General features: G+C 45.3%; 1 pseudogene; it reads left to right on the forward strand.

Moving 5' to 3' along the window:
* The first annotated feature begins 11,600 nt into the window (after positions 1–11,600).
* LOC114905142 lies at positions 11,601–12,253 on the forward strand (annotated as a pseudogene).
* Positions 12,254–13,997: the final 1,744 nt, after the last annotated feature.

Raw genomic sequence — 13,997 nt, forward strand, 5'->3', positions numbered from 1 at the left:
GGGACACGGGTTCGTGCCTCGGTCCGGGAAGATCCCACATGCCACGGTGCGTATGGGCCCGTGAGCCATGGCCACTGAGCCTGCGCGTCTGGAGCCTGTGCTCCGCAACGGGAGAGGCTGCAACAGTGAGAGGCCCGCGTACTGCAAAAAAAAAAAAAAAAAAAAGGAAAAAAAAGTTAAAAAGCAGCTTTCACTGCTGAGGGCCCAGATTCCGTCCCTGGTTGGGGGACTAAGATCCCACAAGCCATGTGGCGCAGCTGAAAAAAAAATCAAAAACCCTAATCTTAGGTATTAGAAGTCCACATACTGGTTACCCTCAGTGGGTACTGGCTGTAGGAGGGCAGTAGGGGTATCCTGGGGTTTCCAGTAAGGATCTGTTTCTTGATCTGGGCATTCATTGCTCAGATATAGTCACTCTATGAAAGGTTGTTGTTGTTTTCTAAATACTGGATCCTACTCCTATCCTTTTTTTTTTTTGAAATTTATTTTTATTTATTTTTGGCTGCATTGGGTCTTTGTTGCTGCGCACGGGCTTCCTCTAGTTGCGGCAAGCGGGGGCTACTCTTTGTTGCAGTGTGTGGGCTTCTCACTGCAGTGGTTTCTCTTGTTGCGGAGCGTGGGATCTAGGGCACCAGGGTTTCAGTAGTTGCAGCACACAGGCTTAGTAGCTGTGGCTCCCGGGCTCTAGAGCACAGGCTCAGGAGTTGTGGCGCATGGGATTTGTTGCTCTGTGGCATGTGGGATCTTCCCGGACCAGGGATCAAACCCGTGTCCCCTGCATTGGCAGGCAGATTCTCAACCACTGTGCCATCAGGGAAGTCCCTATGAAACATTTTTGAGTCAAACAATTATGATGTGTGCTCTTTTCTATATGAATATTACTCTTGAATAAAATTTACATTAAGCTTTAAAAAGATGATCCTTGTAAGTTTCTAACTCTGATTTCCACCAAACGATAAGCTTCCCCAGGGCAGGGACAGTACTATGTCCAGCCTTGTGTTTTCAGAGCCTAGCCTTGGACACAACACATAAACTGGACTCAGTTAACCTTTGAAATGATTTGCACTCAAGTGCAAGGGGAAGACACAGCCGGGCTCTGCTGAGGCTTCCCATGTTGTTTCCAGCCCAAGCCTCTCTCCTAAGTTCTGAATCCCAGTGTCCTCCTCCACATCTCTCCCTGATTGACCGCAGGTGCTTTGCTTTCAGTGTATCCCAAGCTGGACTCTGTATCATCCCTCAAACCTGGTTCTCCCCTGGGTCCTCCGTCCAGGACTCGAGAATGTCCGTCCAGTAGCGTGGTGCCTGACTCCCAGTATCAGCCAAGGAGAGCATCGCACCCTCGTGCCTGGATTAGCTCCATCTCCCCACCGGGACACAACTTCTGGCCCAGCACTTCTTGGATCTTGTGAAACAGGCCTCCTCCCCTTCTCCAGTCTCTCTGGTTTCCATTTAGGTTCCTCTCTGTCTGTTCCTCCAAGAGGCCACTGTCCTAACCACTTCCTGAATTGGTGAGTCTGCATCTTCTTCTCTCCCCGGGGGTTGTAAGCTTCTCCTGGCCACTGTATAAAGTGCCTCAAGACCCAGCTACCAGGTCCAGTAGTATTCAAGGCCCAGCTTTCAGCATGAAGCCTTCTTCAACCCTGTCCTATCATCTGGGGAAGAGTCTTTTAAAAAAATATTTATTTATGTATTTGCATTGGGTCTTAGTTGCAGCAGGCAGGCTCACCGGCTCCTTAGTTGCAGCTTTTCAGTTCCTTAGTTGTGGCATGAGAACTCTTACTTGTGGCATGCATGTGGGATTTAGTTCCCGGACCAGGGATCAAACCCGGGCCCTCTGCACTGGGACTGCAAAGTCTTAACCACTGTGCCGCCAGGGAAGTCCCCTGGGGAAGATTCTGGAACTCCCTCCTCTGGAACCCCACAGACCTCATTCATCTCTCCACTGTAGTTTTAATCACAGGGCCTAGAGGCTGTCTAACCTGTCTTAGTGAAGGCAGGGGAGGGCAGCTATTAAAACTGTAAGCCCCTAACCCTCCTACATTGTTGGTAGGGATGTAAGTTGGTGCAGCCATTATGGAGAGCAGTATGTAGGTTCCTTAAAAAACTAAAAATAGAGTTACCATATGATCCTGCAATCCCACTCCTGGACGTATTTCCAAAGAAAACTCTAAATCAAAAAGATACACGTGCCCCAATGTTCACAGCAGTACCAGTTACAGTAGCCAAGACGTGGAAACAACCGAAATGTCCATCGAGAGTTGAATGAATCAAGAAGATGTGATATTCATATACAATGGAATATTACTCAGCCATAATAAAGAATGAAATAATGCCATTTGTAACAGCATGGATGGACTGAGAGATTATCATACTAAGTGAAGAAAGTCAGACAGAGAAAGACAAATGCCATATGATATCACTTACATGCGGGATCTAAGATATGACACAAATGAACTTACCTACGAAACAGAAACAGGCTCAGTCATAGAGAACAGACTTGTGGTTGCTGAGGAGGGGAGGGGTGGAAGAGGGGAGGGGATGGATTGGGAGTTTGGGATTAGCAGATGCAAACTATTATATATAGAGTGGATAAACCACAAGGTCCTACTGTACAGCACAGGGAACTATATTAAATCTTGTAATAAACCATAATGGAAAAGAAAAAAATTGTAAGCCCTTTCCTAATAACCACAAAATGGAAAAAATCCAAATATCTATCAATGGATGAATGGATAAACAAAATGTGATCCATCCCTACAATGGCATATCATTCAGCCAGAAAAGCACGGATACACGCTACGACATGGATGAACTTCAGTAATATGCTAAATGAAAGATGCAGGACACAAATGGTCACATGTTGTAAAATTCCATTTATATGAAACCTCCAAAATAGGTAAATCCATAGAGACTGAAAGCAGATTAGGGGCTGCGGGGGGCTTTGGGGAGGAGGAACTGGAGAGTAACTGTTTCATGGGTATGAAGTTTCTTTTGGGGGTGATGGAAAATGTTTTGGAACTAGATAGAGGTGTTGGTTACAAAATATTGTGCATATACGAAATGCCACTAAATTGTTCACTTTAAAATGTTTTGTTTTGTTTGCGGTACGCGGGCCTCTCACTGCTGTGGCCTCTCCCGTTGCGGAGCACAGGCTCTGGACGCGCAGGCTCAGCGGCCATGGCTCACGGGCCCAGCCGCTCCGCGGCATGTGGGATCTTCCCGGACCGGGGCACGAACCCGCGTCCCCCGCATCGGCAGGCGGACTCTCAACCACTGCGCCACCAGGGAAGCCCTAAAATGGTTAATTTTATGTCATGATAATTTCTCCTTTATTAAAATAATAATGATAATACTAATAATAGTCATTTAAAGTCCTTCCACCAGGATTCAAGCACCTGCTTCACCACTTAACCTCTTGCTACTACCACTTGCTCATGTGTCAAATGGGGAGGACAACCTTCCTTAGCTCATTTTGTTGTTTTGAGAATTCAGTGAATTCATGCCCCCAGGCATGGTGCAGTGCCCTGTGCTTGGTGAGCCGGCAGTGACTGTCACCTGCAGGTGGCTGGTCAGAGTGTACCCAGAGAAACACCGCCCAGGTAATCATTAAACTTACTAAACAACCGCTAGGTTTGAAGCTGTAAACGTGCGGCACCCTGATAAGTGGGTATTTCTGCGGTCATGGGTAAAGGATGTTGACATGCAAGTTAGCAAAGGAGAAGTATGAGGCTTATTTCAAGCCTTCGTGGTCAGGGTTCTGTTTCAATCCCCCCCCTTTCTTCACCCGTTCCCCCTGAGTCAGCAACTCCCTGATCTGTCCCCTCTTCTCTAGCCCAGCCTGGCCTCTCTCCCCTGATCATTAAAACACCCTCCTCGGGCTTCCCTGCTGGTGCAGTGGTTGAGAGTCCGCCTGCCGATGCGGGGGACGCGGGTTCGTGACCCGGTCCGGGAAGATCCCACATGCCGCGGAGCGGCTGGGCCCGTGAGCCATGGCCGCTGAGCCTGCGCGTCCGGAGCCTGTGCTCTGTAAACACCCTCCTCCTTAAAAATCTGGGCTCCGGTGTCATCCCATCCAGCAGCAGCAGAGGGAGCGAATATGCAGCTCCAACTCTGTCCCTCTCCTCCTAAATGTCCTTCCATGCCTGCCCCTTTCCCTCAAGATGAAATATCAACTTCCGTGAGAGTTATTCAAGAATTTTCACGCTCACACCTTCATCTACCCTTGGCACTCCCTGGTGGTCTAGTGGTTAGGATTTGGCGCTCTCATCTACCCTAAACACACCCCCTTTTAGCCACCACTTCACACATCTTAGCCACATCCCTGTCACTTCATGAAGATCTCATACCCCTTCCTGTCTCTCCAACCTTCATTCATATGGTCCCATCCCACTATAATATTGTCCCCTTTCTCCATCTTTGCGATACATGCTTATCCTTTGAGATCTGACTCAAGTATCACCTCCTCAAACAAGCTATCAATACCTTCCCTGCTTTACCCCGCCCCCACCCCTGCACTTTCCCGTGGGTGGATTAGAGTCCGGTTTATCAACCTCAGCACTACTGATATCTGGGCAATTGGGGGCTGAATGACTCTTTCTTGTGCGGGTGTGTCTTGTGCATTGTAGGATGTCAAGGAGCACCTCTGATCTCTATCCATGAGATGTCAGTAGCTTCCGCTGGCCAGTTTTGACAACCAAAAATGTCTCCAAACATTACCAAATGCCCGTGGGAGAGCAAAACGTCCCCCACCCCCAGCAGAACCACTGGGTTAGAGCCTCCCTCGTCTGCACTCACACAGATACTTCAGTGGAACGACAAACTTTCTCCAGTTCTTCTTTTCGAAGTCACCACAAACACCATTTCTTCACTCCTGGAAAAGTTTCAAAACAATTAAGTGCATTTCAGTTCCTTTGCATCGCATTCATGAGGGGAGCTGTGGGAAATTCCTACATTTGTTCCTCATTTCTTTGTTCCCCAGACTTCTGTCTGTTGTTGTTCCCAATCTGCATTCTGCCATACACCAAGAATAACAAAAGGAAGAAGATACAGTTTCTGCCTCAGACGAGTTCAAGTTCATGGGGTAAGGTTTGGGGAAGGAACAGAAATACGTAACCTATTAAAACACAGTGTGATGTGGTTCCTATCAAGATGGACATAGGGTATTAGGAGAAAAGCAGGAGTTGGCCCAGCAGAGAAAATGCAAAGTAGCCCAGGTAGTAATAACATCAGGTATAAAACAAGGAGGTGGGAGACGACCTGGCAGCTGTTTGGGCAAGAGAGATCAGTGTGCAGTAGTGAGACCTGGGGTAAAAGACACAAGGTGAGGTCACATCCCGAGAAACTTTGACTGATCTCTGCTCTCCAAAGACTTTGTAGCCATGTTGAGGAGGCTGGACTTCCCCCTTCAGCCTGTCACACAAAAAACAAATCTGGATTAAGATAAAAAGAGAGTTTGTTCAAAAGGATTATTGCAATAAGGGGAATGGGATTATTGCAACAGGGAAAAGGAAACTTCTCTTTGTTAAAAAACAAGTTTTAATGAAGTTTAAAATACGGAAATCATACAAAGCATCTCTTCCAATCACAGTGGGCTAAAACTAGAAATCGATAACAGAAAGGAAACTGGAAAATTCACAACTATGTGGAAATTAAACAGCACGCTCTTCAACAATCAAGAGTCTAAGAAGAGGGGCTTCCCTGGTGGCGCAGTGGTTGAGAGTCCGCCTGCCGATGCAGGGGACACGGGTTTGTGCCCCGGTCCGGGAAGACCCCACATGTCGCGGAGCGGCTGCGCCCGTGAGCCATGGCCGCTGAGCCTGCGCGTCCGGAGCCTGTGCTCCGCAACGGGAGAGGCCACAGCAGTGAGAGGCCCGCGTACCGCAAAAAAAAAAAAAAAAAAGAATCTAAGAAGAAATCACCAGGGAAATTAGAAAATACCTTGGGACAAATGAAAACCAAAACACATACCAAAATTTATGGGATGCTGTCAAAGCAGTGCTAAAAGAAAAATCTATAGCTGTAGATGCTTACATTCAAAAAGAAGAAAGATCTCAAACAAGCCACATAATTTTACAGATTAAGAAGCTAGAAAAACAAAACAAAACGAAACCTAAAGCTGGCAGGAGGAAATAAATAATAAAGATTAGAATGGAGATAAATGAAAGAGAATAGAAAAGCAATAGAAAAAATCAACAAAACAAAGTTGATTCTTTGAAAAGATCAACAAGACTGACCAACTTTTTAAAATATAAATTTATTTAGTTAATTTTTGGCTGTGTTGGGTCTTCGTTGCTGCATGTGGGCTTTCTCTAGTCGCAGTGAGTGGGGGCTACTCTTCGTTCTTGTCATTGTGGTGGCTTCTCTAGCTGCAGAGCACGGGCTCTAGGCATGAGGGCTTCAGTAGTTGTGGCACGTGGGCTCAGTAGTTGTGGATCGCAGGCTCTAGAGCGCAGGTTCCATGGTCGTGGTGCACGGGCTTAGTTGCTCTGCAGCATGTGGAATCTTCCCCGACCAAGGCTCAAACCCATGTCCCCTGCATTGGCAGCCAGATTCTTAACCACTCTACCACCAGGGAAGTGCAAGACTGACCAACTTTTAACTAGATCAACTAAGAATGAAAGAGAAAAGACTCAAATTACAAAAATCAGAAATGAAAGTGAGAATATTACTACTGATTCTAAAAAAAAAAAAAAAGATTGTGAGAGTACTGTTAACAATTGTATAGCAACAAATTGGGTAACCCAGATGAATGGATAAACTCCTAGAAACACACAATCTACTAAGACTAAATCATGAAGAAATAGAAAATCTGAATAGACCTATAACTAGTAATAAGATTGAATCAATAATTTAAAACCTCGCAACAAAGAAAAGCTCAGGACCAGATGGCTTCATGAATGAATTCTACCAAACATTTAAAGAAGGATTAACATCAATCTTTATTAAACTCTTCCAAAAAATCAAAGAGGAGGGAACACTTCCTAACTCATTCTTTGAGGCCAACGTTACCCTGATACCAAAGCCAGACAAAGAGACTACAAGAAAATGAAACTACAGACCAATATTCCTTAGATATGACAGTGAAACAGAGACAACAAAAGAAAAGTGAAAAAATTGGACTTCACCAAAATTAAAAACATTTGTGTATCTAGTAACATTATCAACATAGTGAAAAGGCAACACACAGAATGGGAGAAAATATTTGCAAATCATATCTCTGAAAAAGGATTAACATCTACAAGATATAAAGAGCTCCTACAACTCAACAAATACAAATGATCCAATTTTTAAAATGTCAAAGACTTGAATAGACGTTTCTCCAAAGAAGATATAAAAGTAATAATGAGATATTACTTCATACCTATTAGGATGGCTATTATCAAAGAAAGAAAAAATAGGGAGGTTGATGAAGTTTCAGAGAAATTGGAACCCGTGTGCATTGCTGGTGAGAATGTAAAATGTTGAAGCCACTGTGGAAAACAGTCTGAAGGATCCTCAAAAAATTACACATAGAATGACCATATGATCCAGTAATGCCACTTCTGGGTATATACCCCAAAGAAATGAAAGCAAGGACTCAAACAGGTATTTGTAAACCAATGTTCATAGCAGCAGCATCACAATAACCAAAAGGTGGAACAACCAAAGTGTCTATTGGCAGATGAATGGATAAACGAAATGTGGCACATATATATATATATATATATATGTACATACGTACACACACACACCAGAATATTATCCAGCCTTAAAAAGGAAAGAAATCCTGTTGCATGCTACAACATGGATGAACCTTGAAAACATTATGCTAAGTGAAATAAGCCAATCACAAAAGGATAAATATTATGTGGTCCCACTTAGATGAGGTACTTAGACTAGTCAGATTCCTAGAGAAAGGAAGTAGCATGGTGATTACAAGGGGTTGAGGGGAGAGAGGAACGGGAGGTATTGTTTAGTGGTTACAGAGTTTAAATTTGGGATGATGGAAAGTTTTCTGGAGATGGATAGAGGTGGTGGTTGCACATCACTGTGAGTGTACTTAGTGACACTCAATTATACGCTTGGAAATGATTAAAATGATAAATTTTATGTAATGTATATTTTATCACAATTTTTTTTAAGGTAAGAAATGGATTTATTTAGAGGGAAACACACTCCACAGACGTAGTGTGGGCCATCTCAGAAGGCGAGGAAAGGCCTATCGCAGTTTTTAGAAAGAATATTGTGCTGTGTTCCTGGTCAAATTGTCCCCAAATTCATCTGTTAATTCAATGAAATCCCAATCAGAATTCTGGAAGGGGTGTGTGTGTGTGTGTGTGTGTGTGTGTGTGTGTGTGTGTGTGTGAATGAGAGCCATCAGGGTGAGGGCAGAGTGATTTTTGTTTTTGAAATTTTTTTTATTGAAGTATAGTTGATTTACAATGTTGTGTTAGTTTCGGGTGTACAGCAAAGTGACTATTTTTTTTCAGATTTTTTTCCATTATACATTATTACAAGATATTCAATATAGTTCCCTGTGCTATACAGTAGGTCCTTGTTGTTTATCTATTTTATATATAGTAATGTGTATCTGTTCATCCCAAACTCCTAATTTGCCACCCCCCCCCCCCATGGTTTTCATGAACATGGTCAAAAAAGGCTTCTCTGAGAAGAAAATTGACTCCTAAATTTCCATAGCACTACCCACACTACTGATTGGCTCAAGCCCTGAAGCTTGATCCCCTTCCCCCACCAGGCCCCCACACACAAAGGGGGGGGGGCGGGCATGTGCTTTCAGCTCCTGATTGGCTCTTGCAGCTGTGCATCAACTCCCAAAGCTTCATCTGCCTCATTGATTGGCTGTGGACTACTAATCCATGCAGTCGCTGATTGGCTATGAAACAGGCCCATGCAGTAGCTGATTGGCTGCCGGGTGGACGCGTACAGCACATGCGCAGGAGGCACACAGCCTGGATCCAGAGCAGTTTCCACGTGGCACTGAGCTGCAGCCTTCCACTTGCAGACAGGCCAGGGCATCAGGCCCCGCAGGGCCTCACGGGGCCGCGCTGGGCCTGTTGGCTTTCCCGTCAGTTATTGAGTGTAGAACCTGCGTTGGGACTGTCCAAACTGGGCTTCCATGAAAGTAGGGCATCTCTGTCAGTCCGAGTGACCTTGGGCAGCTAGGCAGCTACGACATCAGTGAGGCCTCCCAAGGTGGCTGTCCGTCCTGAGAGGCTTCCGAGATCCCCTTAGTCAGAAAGGCCAATTCTGGGGCTTCCCTGGTGGCGCAGTGGTTGGGAGTCCGCCTGCCGATGCAGGGGACACGGGTTCGTGCCCCGGTCCGGGAAGATCCCACATGCCGCGGAGCGGCTGGGCCCGTGAGCCATGGCCGCTGAGCCTGCGCGTCCGGAGCCTGTGCTCCGCGACGGGAGAGGCCACAACAGTGAGAGGTCCGCATACCGCAAAAAACAAAAACAAACAAACAAACAAAAAAAAAAAAAGAAAGGCCAATTCTGGATCAGATTGGGAGGCTCCCTGAGAGCTAGCTCACCAACTAGCCAGCCAGTTCACTGGGAGCCTGTCTCTGTATTTGTCAGCCTGCCACCAAGTGGGTCACTCAGTCAGCCTGAAGGGGAACTAGGGGGTCACCAATATCAGTAAGATCACCAATCGGTGTGTCGATGGAGGATCAGGCTAGCGCCCTGATGGGTCAACAGTTAGTCCCCTCGTAAATCATTTAATCAGCTAATCAGATCATCCACCCCCTTCACAGCCTGCCCTGTTAGTCAGTCAAATTAGGCTCCCTGTAAATCAGCCTCTTAATAAGTTAATCCCCCTACAAGGCACTCAGTCATTAGTCACACAGTTATCCCGCGTGTTTTAAACCAGCTAATCAGTTTCACTGTTAGTCCTTGGTTTCTCTAGAAAATTCGTTTCCCGGGCAACATAAGTAGGTCATCCAAAATTCAGTCCCGCCCTTAGGAAGTCTGGAAGGCCCTTTGCATTACTTACGTTCTGCTGAGGGAGGTGTACTGAGGATAAAGAATCTCCTGGAACCCTTGGAATGAGAGACAAAGGTAAAATTGGGAGGAAAAGTGATGGATGAAGGGCAATAGAAGGGCAGGAAAAAAAAGAGGGTAATGAGGATTCATCCCATGTATCTCTAAAGGCTGGCAGAGAGGAGCAAGAAGAAATCAGAATTTTAGAGCTAGGCTGATCATCACATCTCAAACAATCAAGCCCACTCATGTTACAGATGAAGAAATAAAAGGAAAACCAGAGAGAGGGATATAGTTGACCAAGGTTATTCCGTGATTTAATGGCTAAGCCTGGGCCAGGACCCAGACAGGGCTCGTTCCAACACCCAAATGCAGTTTTAAATCAGAGAACGAAAAAGGAAAAAAAAAAAAAAATTTGGCAGTGCAAAAAGGGAATGGTTGCGGGGTGTGAAGAAGAGAAAATACTTCATTACCTGGAAGCCTGGACAGCATCTTATTTATGTAAGTAAGAGAAAGGAAATCTGTTTTGACATGTGGGGATTAAGGGTTGGTGCAGAGCCCACTCAAAGGGGTCCTGTAAGGCATGTAGAAATATGGAACAGGAAAGTGGGTGGGGGTGGGGGAGAGGAAATAAAATATTAGAAAAAAAAAGAAAAAAAGCAGAGATCTGGCTCTAAACCAGAAAAACAGTGGAAACCGAAAGAGAGGACTTCCCTGGTGGTGCAGTGATTAAGAATCCGCCTGCCAATGCAGAGGACACGGGTTCGAGCCCTGTTCCGGGAAGATCCCACGTGCCGCGGAGCAACTAAGCCCGTGCGCCACTACTACTGAGCCTGCACTCTAGAGCCCGCGAGCCACAACTGCTGAGCCCGTGTGCCACAACTACTGAAGCCCATGTGCCTGGAACCCATGCTCCGCAACAAGAGTATCCCCCACTCGCCGCGACTAGAGAAAGCCCATGCGCAGCAACAAAGACCCAACACAGCAAAAAAATAAATTAAAAAAAAATTAAAAAGAGAGAGAGAAAAAAATTGAAGTATAAGAAAAAAAGGGGAAAAAAGAAAAGAGAGAAAGAAAAAGAAAGGAAAGCAGAGCTCTGGTTCTAGAACCAGGAAAAAGCAACAAAAAAAAGGAAAGCAGAGAGCTGGTTCTAAAACCAGAAGAACAGAGGTGTAAAAAAGTAGTACCAATTCAAATGCTGAGAGAGGCCAAGTAGGTAATTTAGTAAATAGTAACTAACATTTATTGAGTGTATACTATGTAAGGCTCTGTCCTAGTAATTTGTTTAATCCCAAGAACGACCCCATGAGACTCAGGCCCTTGACAGAGCACAGAGTCCTAACCACCGGACTGCCACTTTTTTGTGTGAAATAGTCTGATTTTTAAATGTTATCCCCCCCACAAGAAAAAACTTGATTTAATAAATTAAGCTTTTAGGAGGCCAAACAAAATCTATTTACGGGTCAAATCCAGCTTGGGTACCACCAGTTTGCAACCTCTGATGCAGACCAAGAGTGAGGGAACTGACTTAACCAGAATCTTCCAGAAGCGGGAGACAAAGATTAGGCTTTCTGACTCCTGGTCTACTTCCAGGAAGAATCTAGAACCCTTAGGAGCCCTCCCATGGCTTCCCAGGAGAGGGTGGAGACAGTGACCAAAGGAACTGTGTTCTGGCGCTGCCCCAAGCCAGCCACTTACACCCCAGGGACCTGCGAGCTGCTCAGAGTGATGTTGAAGGAATCGAAACTGACAAACTTCCAACAGCGCCACATCATGGACACCATGAAACGAGGAGACACTGTCCCCCTACAGTGCAGCCCAACTTCCAGCTAGAGGGTCTTGCCTTCCAAGCCGCCGGCCTCAGCCATCTGCTTGCCTCCCATCCTGGCTGCCCGGTCCCACCTCCAGACTGCCAGCGTGTGCCAAGACAACGGGATCTACAGCCGGGAGCAGCTGAAGCCTCAAGCCACCCGAGATCTGGAGAAGGAGAAGCGAAGACTCCAAAATATTTTTGCCACCAGGAAAGAGCCAGAGGAATGGAAAAGAAAGCCCCTCCTGTGCGACAGGAGGGCCCAGCCCCTGAGCTGGACGGGTGTGAAGAATTGGTGAAGGAAATCCAGGAGAGGAAAGAATTCCTGGCTGACATGGAGGCCCTAGGGCAGCGCAGACAGTACCGAGGGATCATCCTTACTGAAATCTCCCAGAAACTACAGGAAATGGAAGACCTTGACCACAAGAGGAGTGAGGAATTTAGGAAAGCTCTTGCCACCACTTAATCTGCCTCCGGAGGGGGGTGGGGGAACCCAACCTCCACCACTGGAGCCCACCCCCTTGCCAAGCAGGGTCATCCCCAGGTCAGCCCACCCACCCCGGCCTTCAGCCATGTAAATGGTTGTATAGCACTGCCCCCACCTAGGGTACCCTGGACATAGATAGCACCCTAGAAAATGGACCGTGTCTCAGAAAATGAGCTGATTCTCCTTGAGTCTCTGCCCAGGGATCCTCGGTCAGCTGAGCCTCTGAGACCAGTCACAAATACAGACATATACACACACACAATGAGTCTTTTCTTGGGGAAAGAGCCCCACACACAGTGAAAGCAAGGATCCAGGTCTCACCATCTTGGGTGTGTGTCTAAGGGCATCCACTGGGCCCCCTTCCCTCCGCCTCCCCGACTGCGTGTCCCTGTGTCCAGCACATTAGGTTTCCTGAACTTAGTAATGAATACGATTCTTTTCTTCCTACCTGTCTTAGGACCTACTTATTTGACTTCTTACAGTTTTGGGCAAATATTTAACCAGTATGATCAACTGGCTAATAAAACATATTTAACGTGAAAAAAAAAAAAAGAAAAGAAGAAGAAAAGAAAAGAAGGAGGTGGAGGAGGAGGGCAAATTAACCCTGAAGCAAGCAGAAGGAAAGAAATAAGAGAAAGCAGACATCAATTAAATTAAAAACAGAAGCAACTGATACTGCAGAAATACAAAGGATCATGAGAGATTACTACAAGCAACTCTATGCCAATACAATGGACAACCTGGAAGAAATGGACAAGTTCTTAGAAAGGCACAACCTGCCAAGACTGAACCAGGAAGAAATAGAAAATATGAACAGACCAATCACAAACACTGAAGTTGAAACTGTGATTAAAAATCTTGAAACAAACAAAAGCCCAGGACCAGTTGGCTTCACAAGCGAATTCTATCAAACATTTAGAGAAGAGCTAACACCTGTCCTTCTCAAACTCTTCCCAAACATAGCAGAGGGAGGAACACTCCCAAACTCATTCTATGAGGGCACCATCACTCTGATACCAAAACCAGACAAAGATGTCACAAAGAAAGAAAACTACAGGCCAATATCGCTGATGAACATAGATGCAAAAATCCTCAACAAAATACTAGCAAACAGCATCCAACAGCATATTAAAATGATCATGCACTATGATCAAGTGAGGTTTATCCCAGGAATGCAAGGATTCTTCAGTATATGCAAATCAATCAATGTGATACACCATATTAACAAACTGAAGGAGAAAGACCATATGATCATCTCAATAGATGCAGAGAGAGCTTTTGACAAAATTCAACACCGATTTATGATAAAAAAACCCTCCAGAAAGCAGGCATAGAGGGAACTTTCCTCAACATAATAAAGGCCATATATGACAAACCCACAGCCAACATTGTCCTCAACGGTGAAAAACTGAAACCATTTCCACTAAGATCAGGAACAAGACAAGGTTGCCCACTCTTACCACTATTATTCAACATAGTTTTGGAAGTTTTAGCCACAGCAATCAGAGAAGAAAAATAAGTAAAAGGAATCCAAATTGGAAAAGAAGAAGTAAAGCTGTCACTGTTTGCAGATGACATGATACTATACATAGAGAATCCTAAAGATGCTACCAGAAAACTACTAGAGCTAATCAATGAATTTGGTAAATTAGCAGGATACAAAATTAATGCACAGAAATCTCTTGCATTCCTATACACTAATGATGAAAAATCTGAAAGTGAA

This window comes from Monodon monoceros, unplaced genomic scaffold (genome assembly GCF_005190385.1).
Source record: "Monodon monoceros isolate NGI ecotype Baffin Bay Population unplaced genomic scaffold, NGI_Narwhal_1 Super_Scaffold_10, whole genome shotgun sequence".
Classification (NCBI taxonomy): domain Eukaryota; kingdom Metazoa; phylum Chordata; class Mammalia; order Artiodactyla; family Monodontidae; genus Monodon; species Monodon monoceros.